The following is a 13,635-nucleotide window of genomic DNA, read 5'->3' as shown; positions in this document are numbered from 1 at the left end:
TCGCGGTTTTTCTGCCCCCACCTAAGTACGCTTGCCCTCGACCGTGCGGGCTTCTGATGCAGTTTCGACTTTTTTCTCTCATTTCGTTTGCTTTAATTTCGCTGTGTCTCTGTTGCTTTTTTCGCTCGCTTTGGAGGGACGACCTCGTTGCGTTTAGGAGGATCAGTCGGTGCGACACTAAATCATTCGGGCGCTGGATTAATGACGCCCGCTTGGCTCACGAGCGTTTGCGAGGTTTTCTTTTTTTCAGTCATCCGCGTGTGTTGTGATGACCTTGTTGGAAGCGTCCAAAATGTTTGGTATTCGAAAGCTCAGTATTTTCTCTTACTCATTTTTTTATGAAATTTTGTAAAATATCGTCTTATTTCCATAAATTCATCTTCTCGGTTACAGGCAACGTCGAGTTTTTGCTGTCGCCCGCTTTTGCATCCTGCAGCCGCGTCAGCCTCGGTAGCGCAACCCTCTCTCTGCATAAGGCTCGCGAGCGTGAGAGACGAGGCGGGAGCAGAGAAAAAATCGGCCCAATCAAGTTAATAATCGCCGGAAAAAAATTTAGATTGCACATCATTTCGCGCGAGTGCTAAATCATTCGCGTCCCGGATTAATGACGGTCTCTCGGCTCCTCGTTCTCTCCTCGTCTTCTCCTCTCTCCATCTCCTTCGTCGTCGTCGTCGTCGTTGCCGTAGCCTTGTACAACCGGCTTCCTTCCTGCGCGACTGCATCCAGCCGAGACTGTGGCTAGGAATATGTTATTGTTGCATCCAGTGCTATATTTGCCCCTATCCTGCGTTGGTTGATTTAGCAAAGCGTGACAGGCAGTCTGGAAGTACAAAAATAACTGTAATCAACGATTTCGCATCTCTGTTCACGAGTGCATAAGAGCTAATACAACCTAGAGCACGGCTCCCGGTGCTTCCCCGATTGCCGGCTAGAACCCGCTCTAATTAAACAAAAATCAGGGCTTTCCTCCCGGGTCCATTTCTCTTTGTTCGTTGAGCATCTCCTATATGGAAGCAGAGGCATCGGTTCGCTCTCACAGGCGTTGGCATACGCACTGCAGACGCTGCGAGCGCGAGGCGCGGACTCGTCGCGTGGGTGGGGAAGCCGGAGAGCCGCTTCTCGCGCGTTGCTCCCATAACTTATGCGCGCGACTGTCGCGAGCGGCCCTTTGTACTCGCGTCGCGAAACCGCAGAGCCGAAGACAGAGGGAGAGAGAGACCGTAAGCAATCTTGGCCAGGAAATTCTCGAACGTTATTGGCTTAGACGCCAGCGTTCAGGCACAGACAAGCCAGGAGTTACATGTGCTGTGGGTATACACATGCGGCCACGTCCCCGCGTCAGGTCCCAGTTGCGTGTCTTTCATTTGCTCCAGCGTCTTCCTGCCGGTTTTTTATTTTCTAGCGGCTTCCTTTATTTCGGCTGAAGAGCTGCTTAGCTAAGCCGCCGTATTGAATTTCGAGAAACGGTACTGCGCCAGTGACAACTGCATGCGCGGCGGCGAACCGACGGCTGAATGTAGATGTGTGCCGACAAGGAGAGAAGCGCGAAGAAAAAAACTAGACCCACGCGGCTTGTCTTGCATTTTGCAGCCGAGCGCGCTTCATTCGCTTGAAATCAGACTTCCGTTTCAATGATAAAAGTAGACCGTCATAATGTTTGCGTTTAATAGCTGAAATGCGCAGATGCAGATTCGATTCGAAAAGTTGAAGAGCCAGCCGAGAGAGGAGGGGGAAAGGGAGCTACGGGGAGGTCCAAGGACGACTCCTTCAGCTGTCCCTCTCTAATAAGAAAGATGCGAGCCTCGGTAGCAGCAGCCATATAAACATCAGTCGAGCGAAAACCCGATGAATCGTTTCATCGGGGTTTCGCTTGCTGTGCGGGTGGGGGGGGGGGAGTGACGGAGAGCGAAATCGACGAACGTCGGAGCGGAGGCTAATTAACGCTTCGTGTATATGTGACTCCCGCGGCGGTCTCTCTCTCTCTCTCTCTTTTCCTCTCGTGCGCTTGTCGTCCTCATCGAAGTCGTCGCTCTCGTCGTCGTCGCAGCCAGCACCGCCGCCGTACCACAGATGCATTAAACATGCGTTAAGTACAATCCGCCAAGGGCGACGATGTTAATCGAAGTAGAGCTCGTTTGGAATTCCGTCGCTATCGGCGATTACCTACATGTATACGCGCGGGGAGAAGCTGCGCCGAGGCGGCGAGGGAGGACGAGAGAGAGAGAGAGAGAGAGAGAGAGAGAGAGAGAGAGAGAGATAGCGCGCGAGCGTGGAACTTTAATTATAGAGCGAGGAGAGGCATATCTCCTGCCAGCTCGCTAAACGCGTGCGCAAGCGTGTGTACACCTCGTGTGCACAGAGGACAAAGAGGAAGTGGGCCATTCCACGAGCAGACGTCACGCGTATTAGAGCATCTACAGGCGGCTTGTGGGCGGGAGATAAAGATAAAGGAGGAGGACGGAAATCGCAATATTCGGCGAGGTGCTCGGTAATGGCGCGGCAAAAGCGGGCGCAAATACGCCGCGACTGCTAAATCACCCAGGGCTCCTCCGCTGTGTGATGTTTGTTCCCAAAGAGAGGAGACGCGGGGAAGCGTAGGCCCTCGAGTGCTTCCGGTTTCCTCTCGCCGGAGCCTCGTCTTTGGTCGTCGCCGCCGCAGGAAAATCCTCTGTCGTCGCTGCAGATAAGCCGCGCGTGTACACGTCGCACGACGATGGGTGGACCGGCTCGCGTATGCGCAGTACTTTGTCTGTCTATCCGCGCCTGTCAACGCGAAATGCGCACTCGCGGCTTCCGCAGAGATGTACTGTAATTGATGTTTGAGCCTTCGGATGTTTGCGTGCGCCGCGAATAAACTTTGCGAGCGTGATTGCCGGAGCTGCCTTTGACGCACGGTATATAGTTCCGATATCGGGATTCGGGATGGTGTTTGCCCGCGAATATGCTTCGATGGGAAATAACCCGCCGAGCGAACTCTGCGGGCAAAGAAAGCAGCGGAGATAAATTCTGGCTTCGCGGATATATGAAGTTTTCGCTTTTCCTCGGGCGTTGACGAGCTCTCCGCGCGAGCGTTAATCCAGATTATCTTCGGCTGTAAATACTCGCGAGGCACTTAAACGATCGTTTCTGTTTGCGCAGTGCGTAAAAAGAGGATGTGTCGGAGAGAAGGCAGAGCTGCGAGAATTTGCCCGGTTATGGCGTGTTTATTCGAAAAACATGCGGTTACGTGTCCTTATCTCGCGCGACCATGTCTATGTGCTCGGCTATACGTGTACAGGTGTATAGGTGCGGGAGAAAGCTTTTATCGCCCGCGTATACGTAGGAAAATTACACGTAACCCCGACGCGTTTGCACAAGAACGCGTTGAATTAACAAGGATCGGAGGCATTGTTCAATTCGACGCAAAATGTGCGTTTTGGCCCAGTTCGCTGCGGGCTCTTATCGCCGAATACTACGTAAGAGAGTCTTTTGTTCGGCTGTGCGCTCGGCGCACGGACGATGCACGATAATTGCTGTTTGCGCGCGCGCGAATAAAGTCGAACTCGGTTAAGACTCCTTTTCGACGCCGTTCCGCAAAATCCGCGCCGTCGTTGGCTTTGGTGGGGCACTAGGACGTGTAAACCGCAGATAACGAGATGATAATATTCTCTCGCGCATGCTCTGTTTGTTCAGAAGTGCTGAAAGTCGAAGGTGCGGATGGAGCTCGTCGTTTTTATGCTCGACGTGCAGTTTTGCGTAAAACGCGGAATCTCCGAGTTGCATAATTCGCGCGAAAACGGTAGCAGTTTTCCAACGTAAAGTGAGAAACTCAAAGGACGTCCGGTAGTGATTAAACGCAGATGGCAATTAAAAGTTTATACACGGAGCGGGGACGCGCGGCTTTTTTCGTCACGCTAAATATTCAATTAAAAACTCATGCGCAATGAGCCTTTATACACGGTCGAAAAAAGTCGCGTAACGACGCGGCAGCAACTCTCTCTTGCTCTCGTAGAGCTCGAGCAAATGGTATACACACATCCGTCCGAGGGAGCAAGGACAAAAAGAAATCCACTGCAGCAGCTCGTTTTCCTGGGAGAAAAATTAATCCGTTTGCGCGAAAAATCGAGCAGCGAATGTTGCGAGTGTTCGCGTTGCGGAAGTAAAGGGGATATACCTCCGATGGAGAGAAAGAAACGCAGAAACGGATCAATCGAATTCAGTGCGACCCATATAAAGCTCGTAAATGTATTCGGATTTCACGGAGCAGACTAACGTAGCAGCGCACTCGCGCGAGTTCCGGGCAATCGGATCTATCCGCTGTATCGGAATATTACTTTCTCCGTCTTCCGAAGCCTTCTCGCTCTCCGCCGTTGGATTTTCGAGTAGGATGTATGGCATAGCCCGGTATACGCGCGCACGAGGAAAAGCCAGCGAGCGGATTCAATTTACAAGATTGATCTGCGAGCGATTTTTGAATAAGGAATTCGGGGGCCATTAACCTTTGATTAAAAGCTGGCGGAGTTTGCTGCACTTGCGCACCATGATGCAACGCAGCTGATAAATGCATTATGTGTAGCCCGCGCGATTTATTTCGCAAGTATTGGACCCGTTCGAAGGCGCAATAATTTCGCGTGCTTTAACGAGGTCGTGTGCAGGTGCCTTGGAGCCGATTTAAACGGCTTTTTTACCGATCGTTTCCTGCGCGCGCACGTGACTCGCGCATATTTGTCAGACCCCGCTTATAACTCGTTTTCGAGAAAATCATTTCTCCAAATGCTGGCTGGTTGGCTGTGCGCGCGTTTTTAATTGCGAGCCTCGGTAAACTCGCGCGAGAAAGGTGCCGGAGAAAAGAGAGCCCGGCAAAGAAAAACGCGAACTGTTTAATTTTCATCAGGGATCCATTCTAAGAGCTCGCGGCAAGAATACAGATATACACTGGCGGGCGGAGAGCCCGAGCCGAGAGAGCTCGTAATTTACCATCGTCTTTAGAATGCAAATGACCTCGCGGAAAGAACAAATTATTCGCAGCAGCAGCAGCAGCTCTCGTCCTGGTCCGTTAATATTCTGCTTAGCGGAACCGAAACGAAACTCGGTTGACAGCTGCTTCGCCGAAAATCGGTCGCGCTGATTTATCGGGCTTCTTGCTCGCCTAATCAAATTTCAATGTTTGCTCGAGGGCGGCTCCTCGGTATCGTCCGAACGTCTCGATATGCGACGCGGAGTCGATGATAGGCGGGCGCGCAGAGAACCGCAGCGCGGAAAAAAGGCGGAACACGGCTCGAGGAGGAAGAGGAAGAGAGAAAGAGAGGCAAACATTGACACGCGCGCGACAAAAACCTGCAGCTTCGTTTGCGCCGCCGTACGCCGTGCCTCTCTCCCCTCGAGAGACGAAGGATCGGCTAAAGGCCCCTCCGCTCTCATTATCGGCAATTTATAACCGTCCATTTAGGCGAGGAAAGCCGAACGAATCACGCGGCCGAATGCGCTGAATAAATTCGCAGAGCGCGACGGAGCGAGAATGGAAGAACGGCTGCAGCGTCTCCGCTCGTGCGTTCTTCGGCAGCCTGTGTGCGTTTGTCTGTGTGCGTGCAGCGCGAGCGAGAGACAGTGGGGCCTGATAAAACGTATTATGCCGCTTTTTTCTCGGGTAGTCGCAACGAAGATTGATGCAGCACTGGCTCAGGGCTGCCGCATCAGAAATTGCATGCGCCGCCGGGGCAAAAAGCACCTTTGACACCGGCCGCGAGGGAGACCGAGACGGGAGCCGCTGTCTCTTGCTCCGGGCCACTGGCGTTGACGCTCTTGTCGAGGGGAGTTCGTCTTTGCACGCGCTGCGCATGCGATGGGCACACGCGTGAGGACGCGACGAATTTCGCGTTTCCCGCGGCTCCGCGAGCCCGATGACAAGGAAATTTTCAATTTCTCCTCTGCGTCTCGAGGTAAACGCTCTTGTCACGCGAGAGGCCCGCGCATATCGTAATGCAGCGACGTTTTCCTTTTCCTCGGTTCCGACTCGAGCCGGGCTTTTTCCCTCCTTTTAATTCTGCAATCTTGGCGCAGACTTCGGTGCAGCAGCGCCCGAGGAAACGAGACGACGAGGAGGAGGAGGAGCCAGGAGTTTAATCGCTCTTGTAAGGGGGTTTTTCTTTGGCCGCAATGAAGATTAACTCGCTTGTCCTCCTCTCTCTCCTGCTCCTCGCCGTCTCTCCTCGCAGTCGTCGGGCTGATCTTTCGCGTTTGACGCGGCGAAAACGTCGAAATTGGGCCGCGCTCGTTCGAGCGAAAAACTAATCTCGGGATTGAGTTGTGTGTGTGTGTGCGCGTACGCTCGCGCAACCGAGTTGATGGTGGCACGGCGCGCACGCGCTCGCCGAGAACGTATTTTTCCAAAGACATTTTTACGAGCACTTTCGGAAAATGGGAATCTCCTTTGGGCTGCGACTCCAGTCGGGCTCATTCCGAGCCTTTTGATTTTGGAAACCTAAACGCTTCTATTAAATCATCGCGAGAGCATCTCATTCCAGAGAGACACGCGCACATCCGAGTAAAAGGGCCGTTTTCGTTTTATATCGCTTACGTTTATATTTTGTCTCTCACTGCTGGTGCTGCTGCTGCAGTGCAATGCGATTCCATAGTCATTTTACGCTACGTTAAAACGGAAAAAGGCGCTTCAGGACTGAAATTGTCATCATAAAACTAGTACACCGTCATCGCGACGGGGCGGATTGCATTCCTCGAGCGGCGCGCTTCTCGACCTACTTTATCCCCGAAGAGATGAGAGCGTTTCCCGGAATCCCGCATAGCTTCTCGAAATAAACGCGAAAATCTTAGCGAAACGTTTGAATGTTCAACAGTGCGCGCGAATAGAAAAATCCAATTCGGAAAGAGCAAAAGCGTTTAGAGCGCGCTCGTTCGACCATTTTTTCACGCAGTCGCGTCTCTCTTTTTCGCCGGAAAATCGCTTCGTCGAAGTTTAAATATCGCGTTCGCTTTAAATTAACAGCCGGCGTGAGGGATAGAGACGCGGAACAGCGATGGCGTCGCTGCGCAAAACGAACTGCAGCGAGCCTCGGTCAATGCCGTGACGTGTACAGCCAAATGAATTGTGTTTCTCTGTTTTTCGATTTTGTTTGCGAATTTCGCCGAATGATTTAGACGAATGACTGGGTTACCCCCCGGTTTCCGCGCCTGCGGAAAAATGAGGCATATCCCGTAATTCTGCTCGCAGATCCTATCACCGGAGAAGCGAATATACCTCGATCGCGGCCGGAATAGGTGTTTTCCGTTTTGTTTGCTGTCGCTCTTGAGCCAAAAAATAGTCTATCTGGCGCGGCGGGCAGCTATAGAAAAACCGGCAATGTTTACTGTGCCGGCCAAACATACGCTCGGCGTTATTTCGGAATATCCAGTGGCGATGGCGGCGGCAGCCGAGAGCTCTCGACTCGGCGACGTTTTGCCTGACCACCGTTGCTCGAGGCTCTTCTTTTTTTTCGAGGATGGCTCGCGCCGCGTCCTCGGCGATTTTCCATCAACGTGTTAGTTTGCGTGAAAAAGCTACCAAGCCTGGCATTATTGTGTTTTGAGCAGGGCAGACGGGGTAGATCGGAGCGCCCGGAACACGGCCGAACAAAATTGACTTTTTTTGCATTCATTCGGCCGCTATTGCAGTCTGCCCTCCCACATACTTCTGTGTGCTTCCTTGTTTTTCCCCTATTGCTTCCTCGCGCTGAAAAAACCTTTGTGTGTGATGGATAAAATGCCGTGTGCAGTTTAACGAGTTTGAGCACTTTGAAATGGAATTTGTTGTTTGCCCGCTGGCGGCGTGTTTAAGAGTCTGAAAAAAGCTTGTAAAAAAGAAGCTTACTCCGGTCGCGCGTTGTGATGATACGCCGTGTTTGCGTCCGACTCGGTGGGATAATTATTTATACGTACAATGAATTCGTAATCAGGGGATCTTAAATTCGTGTAAACAGCGCGCGCATTCCAATAACGAAGACGGAGAGGCCTCGGAAATATTCAGCCGACATTAATTTGCACGGATGTCCGAGCATCGCGCGAGTGGGCGACGGGAGAAAGAAGAGGCTGGGAGTCAAGGAAGGAAGGAAAAGGACGCGAGGCGCGCGTACGGTGTGTACACACAAAGTCACGGATCAAGGCACTCGAATCTTGGTGTGCAGCCGAAGCGCAGCGCTCATGAATATTTCATCGATGAGTCGCGTCCTTTGCAAGGATTTCTCGAACTGCCGCAAGTTCTGTTTTGGGAGTACCACTCGACTCCATCTCGCGGCAATACATATATGCATCGGCGAGAGAGGGAGAGAGAGACGAAATCATAGAGATAAAAGGGGGCAGCAGGCGGAAAAGGAGAAGAAGCCGGGGAGGGAATAAGCGAAACGAGCGAGCGCAGTCCGAATATCGGAGTGTATAAAGGCCCATTGTATTAATTCAATTGCAGTTATCTGCCGGCGAGCGTTATAAGGTCTTGCGGCGGTTCCGCCGGATTCAGCATAACTCACGCGCGTTTTCAGAGATACACGCCGCGAATATACGTACATACGTACGTGTATCAATGGGCAAAAAGAGATAGTCAGTGCAGTCGCAGAGTCGTTCGATTTAACGGACCTTGTAGGCTTTGGTCGTCGTTATTGCCCGTGACTCTCTCTCTCTCTCTCTCTCTCTCTCTCTCTCTCTTTTATATTTTTATAGGACGATACGGAATAATCCTCGACCGTTGTTGCCGCCGGGCTGTGCGCACGTGAACAAGCGCGAAAATAGGATAGAGGCCGAGTTTAACGAACGTAGTGGACGCGGGATTAATTTTTCCGATTTATTTTATCGCCAAGTGTCTTTGGCGCATTCCGAAGAAATATTTATGGGCCGAGATTGAAAATCCGGAGCCATTATACGGGTTAGCTCTGCTTATACTTTCATACCCTGCGCCGCCTGGTGCGCATTGAACAATATTGGCTTAAAGGAACGTAGGCATCAGGTGACTAGTGTAATGCAATTTCTGAGCGCACGATTTGATTTTCAGAAGTAAAAATGGGAGAACGGTAAATTGTCTGCAGTATTACCTAATCGTTATTCACTAGACTTCAGTACACGGATTTCTCTTTTCATAATCAGCCCATTATGCAATGTTCAATCTGTAGGCACTAATAATGCGACATTTAGATAAGTTTCGTTGTTCTACAACAAATAGACATCATATAGATATTTTACAATTGACAGAAATGTCCATTTACTAATTCACTTCGCTTCGTCAAGTCATTCGAAGAGATGGCAATACACTTTCGAGTCCATCGATCGAACAGAAGCTAAAACTGTCTACCTCGATGCACTGGAGCGGACTTGACGAAACGTTGTACAGAATACAAAAAATTAAAAAAAAACTATAAAATACCGATGGAAAAATTTTCAATTAATTTTCCTGCGACTTCCACAGAGATGTGAACAAAAGGATTTCAATTTTTCACATTTCGAAAGCTCGCAGAGCACAATAGGCGCGATTCAATCGTTTCTGCAAAGCGTTTTCCGGCAAAAAACGAAATAAAAAAACCGATTCTCTCGAAAATGGCCTCGCAAAAATGAAAATTATTCGAAAATTCATTTCACGCTATAGAGTCCGCATGTACACACCAGCGGTGCGCGCGAATTTTTCCAGATTGATTATTCTGTTGAAACCGTTGAAACAAGTACGGAAGCTTTCGCTCGGATCGCGCGAGCGACGAAGTTTTTATTAAAAAAACGTCTAGAGCCGCGAATTTCGAACGTTCAATCGAGTGCTCGATAAAAATTCTGCAACTTTCGCCGCGAGAGCGTTCCTAATTCCCTATACTGCAAACTCGGCAAAAATTGCAAAGTGAGCACTCGGCTGTTCCCGCTCGGCTTTCGACGGCGCATGTGAGGCATCCGCAGCGTCGTCGCGTCCGGAAATTAACATGACAAGTGTACAATCAAGCCGGTCCCGCTAACGAGATCGCACAGTTCTAAAACCCACGCTACTCTGCACCTTCGTTCCAAGTGTACGTGTATGTGTGCGGAGAGCCGAGTGAGTGAGAGAGAGAGGGACGGCAAATTGCCGGCTAAACCGCGACAAAAGCCCGCGGGATAAAGTGCACGAGTCGCGACTAGAAATCGAATCGTGTGCTCTGAGATATCCATACGTAACACCCGGCGCTCGGTGCGGTAGGCCGACGACAATGAGCCGGCGCTGACTTGTAAACTGGCTCTCTCGTTTGCAAATAGCCCCGATGTCTGTGCGCGCATACGTCTGTTGATACAGCCGTGCAGTGAAAGTGTTGTTCCAGTTCCCGTTCCTCCGTTTGTGCACCGCAAGGGCCTTTTTTCGAAGGTGTCGGAAAACTATATCGTCTCGCGCGACTCTCGAGCCCCGAGAGTCGTGACCGGCGCGAAATGAGATTGGCTCCGTGTGTCTGATGTCTGCGCGAGAGAGCTGCTCCGCAGAAACGAAAGTCCAAGGGTCTGCTCACACGGCTCTCTCGGCTCGTTGCGATTGTTGTGGTTTCGCGGTTTTGGATAATAAGTTTTTTTCGTGGGCGGCCACCACACTCGACTGCGTGCGGCTTGTAGTGGCTGGCTTGTGGCAAGTGTGTGGAAAATTGTTTTGTTAATTTCGGAGAAAGTGCATAATGGATTGGAAAGTGACGCGAGCGGTCTCAGCCGGATGACTGGCTGAGATATGCGGCTGTTGCACAATCGCTTTAATGGCCGGCTTATCAGATGCGGGAAATGCTAATAAAGCCGCTCTGTTTTCTCCGAATCGAACAAATTCATCACGGGCTTTTTCTTCTCCTTCTCGATGTTTTCGGACCGACTCATAAATCATCGAGTTGGGGACGTCCACGGTATGCCCATAACAGGCTCCCATTAGCGCGATCGCACGCAGGGACGACGAATTTTGTGCAGCCAATTAGAGGATCGGGAATTAGATCGGCCGAATATTCGTTATAATAATCGAGAATTCCGATATTCATGAACGCAGCCGGCGATTAAAATCTGTGGGAAAGGAAAAGCTACGCAAGCGCAATCGTGCTGCAGTTGAATCAGTTCCTTCGTCGCACGCCGTTCACCGGCTCTCGCGTATACAAAAGCGTATTAGTATATACGTGTGTATCAACTTTCAAGCGGGCCGGACTGAAATTATGCGATCGCTCGATAACTCGGCTGAAATTCCACGAAACGCAAGCCGGCCTATGAGGAGCGGGCATTAACTGTATATTATGTCAAAGATGGGCCGCGATAAGCGGGTTAATTAAAAGCCGAAATAACAAATTTTTAACGTCCGGAAAACGACGCGATCTGGGACGCGAGTATAGGAGGAGGAAGCGACATTCGTCGTATCACCGATGGATCGGGTTTCCCCGCGAGCGCTCGAAATTACGAATGTGCCGGCGCACGGAAGTGGCCGGATTCAATATCCGAGGTGTTTTCTAGCGCGAGAGGCTTAGGATCGATCAAATTCATGTGGGGTTACAGCGCATGTATGATGCACGTACGACGTCGCGCTGCTCTTTCTTCTTTTTCCATTTCGCTGGCGAGCCAGTCACTTTCCTCTACGTACACGGCTCCGAGAACTGGGACAGTCACGAAGAATCAACATCACGCTAACAGCTCTGTGCACTCCAAGAGCTCGAGAGCTACTGCGCCTTTTCCCGCGAACGCGTCAACTGTATTAGACGCGAGACGAGTTATTCTCTTCCTCGTCTTTTTTTCATGCCTCGATTTCGATCGGGGTCTCGACAAATTCGGCCCAAGGATGTGATCCATATTCGGATGTTTTTTATCTCCGAGACGTACACTATGCGGAGCGTATCATCAAGATAATTAATAGTGGCCCGTTATCGTAATATCGCGTTATTAGCATAGCGTCCGATGACATTTCCAGCGCATTACATGCGCGGCCTGTCTATAACCGCGAGTCTATAATCTCGCTGTGATAACTGGTTTGTTATTGATTCGACGAAATTCCACTGCTCGTCTATTGCAGAAGCGTCACAGCGGCGTATCAATTTCGCGGGCGAAACTCGTTTTTAACGGGCGCAAAAGCGAACAATAAAACCCGGCTGCGAACAGAAATCGCGTAATTTACGACAAATAACTGAATAAATAAAGCTTAATGCGCCGTAAAGCATAACTAGACGATTATAAAAACAGCTGCGTATATTCCTAATGACTCCGCGGCGCAGTGCTTACTATACGCGAGCTGGTCCATTTGCTCTCTTTTCCCGCGTGCTATTCATAATTATTACGTGGCCTAAGGCGCAGCGGCAGCACTCGTGCGCGGCCTACTTGTAAATAATCCGCGCGCGTATCTCGTTGACGGGATTTTTGCACTGCTTGGTAGCCTCGTGCTCGCGCTAAGTTTATCAGAATCGAGTTAAATCAGTCGAAAGGGATGAAGCAGTTTTAACAATTTCGAAAAATGTTTCAGAATAACTTCCCGATGCACTGCGAGAGAAGAAAAGGCAAATCCGAGGCACACGGAAGCATATAATAAGCGCGCATACGCATCTCCCGGCGTAATCAAAGAACGAGCGAGACGGGATCGCGATACGACCCCCATGGAAAAAGAGGCAGCGAAGAAACTCGGAGAGCGGCCGAAAATTACAGCTTCCATCAGGCTCGGCTCCGCGCGAGCGTATATGGAGAAAGAGCGACGAGCCCTCGGCCGCTCGACTCCCAGCGTCTCTCTCGCGTCTCGGTCGCGGACAAGTTGCGCTCGCGGATTTCGTTTCGTTAATTCCTCGGTGGCGGCGGCAGCGGATAGCTTTTTACTCCGTCCGCCGCTGATGTCCACGCAATTCCTGATATCCAGGGAGGAATGCCGCTTACCGCGACGTAAACTCGTTACAAGGTATGTTTACGACCTTGGACGATTCCAATTACCGCTAAATCTCTCTGGAATTGACTTTGAGCGATAAGTTTTACTTTCGTCGGCAGCGGCGCAGCTTCAGGGCTTAACCACTCTCGGGAGCCGGTCTGAGCGCGCGTCCCCGTCTGTGTGTGTATGAGCGCGTGTGTGTCGTTATGTGCGCCGTAGGGCCGAAAGTAGTTTCACCATTTCCTTCCTGTGTGTGAGAGAGAAAGAGAGAGAATGAGCGGTCGTGTGTGCGGTGGGGAGCTTCTTCCTCTGGCCTCTGCGAACACGCACGCTCGCATACAGCCATCATAAGCGGAAAGCCGTTTGCTTACCTCTCCGCTGCCGTGCTACTGCAAATTCGTAGCCGCGCCGTGGCCGAATCATGAGAGAAAAGCTGGAGTGCAGAGGAAACAAAAAGTATCATTGAAAATTCCCTCAGCCGAGCGCACTCGTGCGTTAGCGAGGGATTGTCGAGAGCCACCCTCGGCTGATTGATGCCGCGCTCGCCTAGAAATGTTAACAAACTTTTAATGCACCCACTGGGCCTTTTTGCTCTCGATCTAGGCCAAGGCTTCGTTTCCGTTTGATCCCCGCCCGCCGTGTTTGCGCGCGTGTGTATACCTACGCCAAATTATTTGCTGCGTCAAACACCGTTGGCGCAGGTCAATTAATGTCGTCATTAGCATTACATCAATATGAGCGACGCGTGTTGGCGCGCTGCACACCGGTGCAACTATGATTAGCCGTAACATTGCGGCCCTCTGCTCCTACCC

The 13,635-nt window shown here is 51.0% G+C and overlaps 1 protein-coding gene across 5 annotated transcripts in view; it reads left to right on the top strand.

Annotated features, from left to right (window-relative positions):
* LOC103315329 overlaps window positions 1–13,635 on the top strand; it is a 200,480-nt gene that overhangs the window by 10,203 nt on the left and 176,642 nt on the right. The window contains exon 6 of one of the 5 annotated variants that reach the window (XM_016986868.2): window positions 394–870. The exons of the other annotated variants lie outside the window; for them this stretch is intronic. The gene's annotated coding sequence lies outside the window, so the exon portion shown is untranslated. Of the gene's footprint in view, window positions 1–393; window positions 871–13,635 lie in introns of those variants that run through there. 5 annotated transcript variants of the gene reach the window in all.

Source organism: Nasonia vitripennis, chromosome 5, assembly GCF_009193385.2.
Source record: "Nasonia vitripennis strain AsymCx chromosome 5, Nvit_psr_1.1, whole genome shotgun sequence".
NCBI lineage: Eukaryota > Metazoa > Arthropoda > Insecta > Hymenoptera > Pteromalidae > Nasonia > Nasonia vitripennis.
This window is presented reverse-complemented; position numbering and strand designations above follow the sequence as displayed.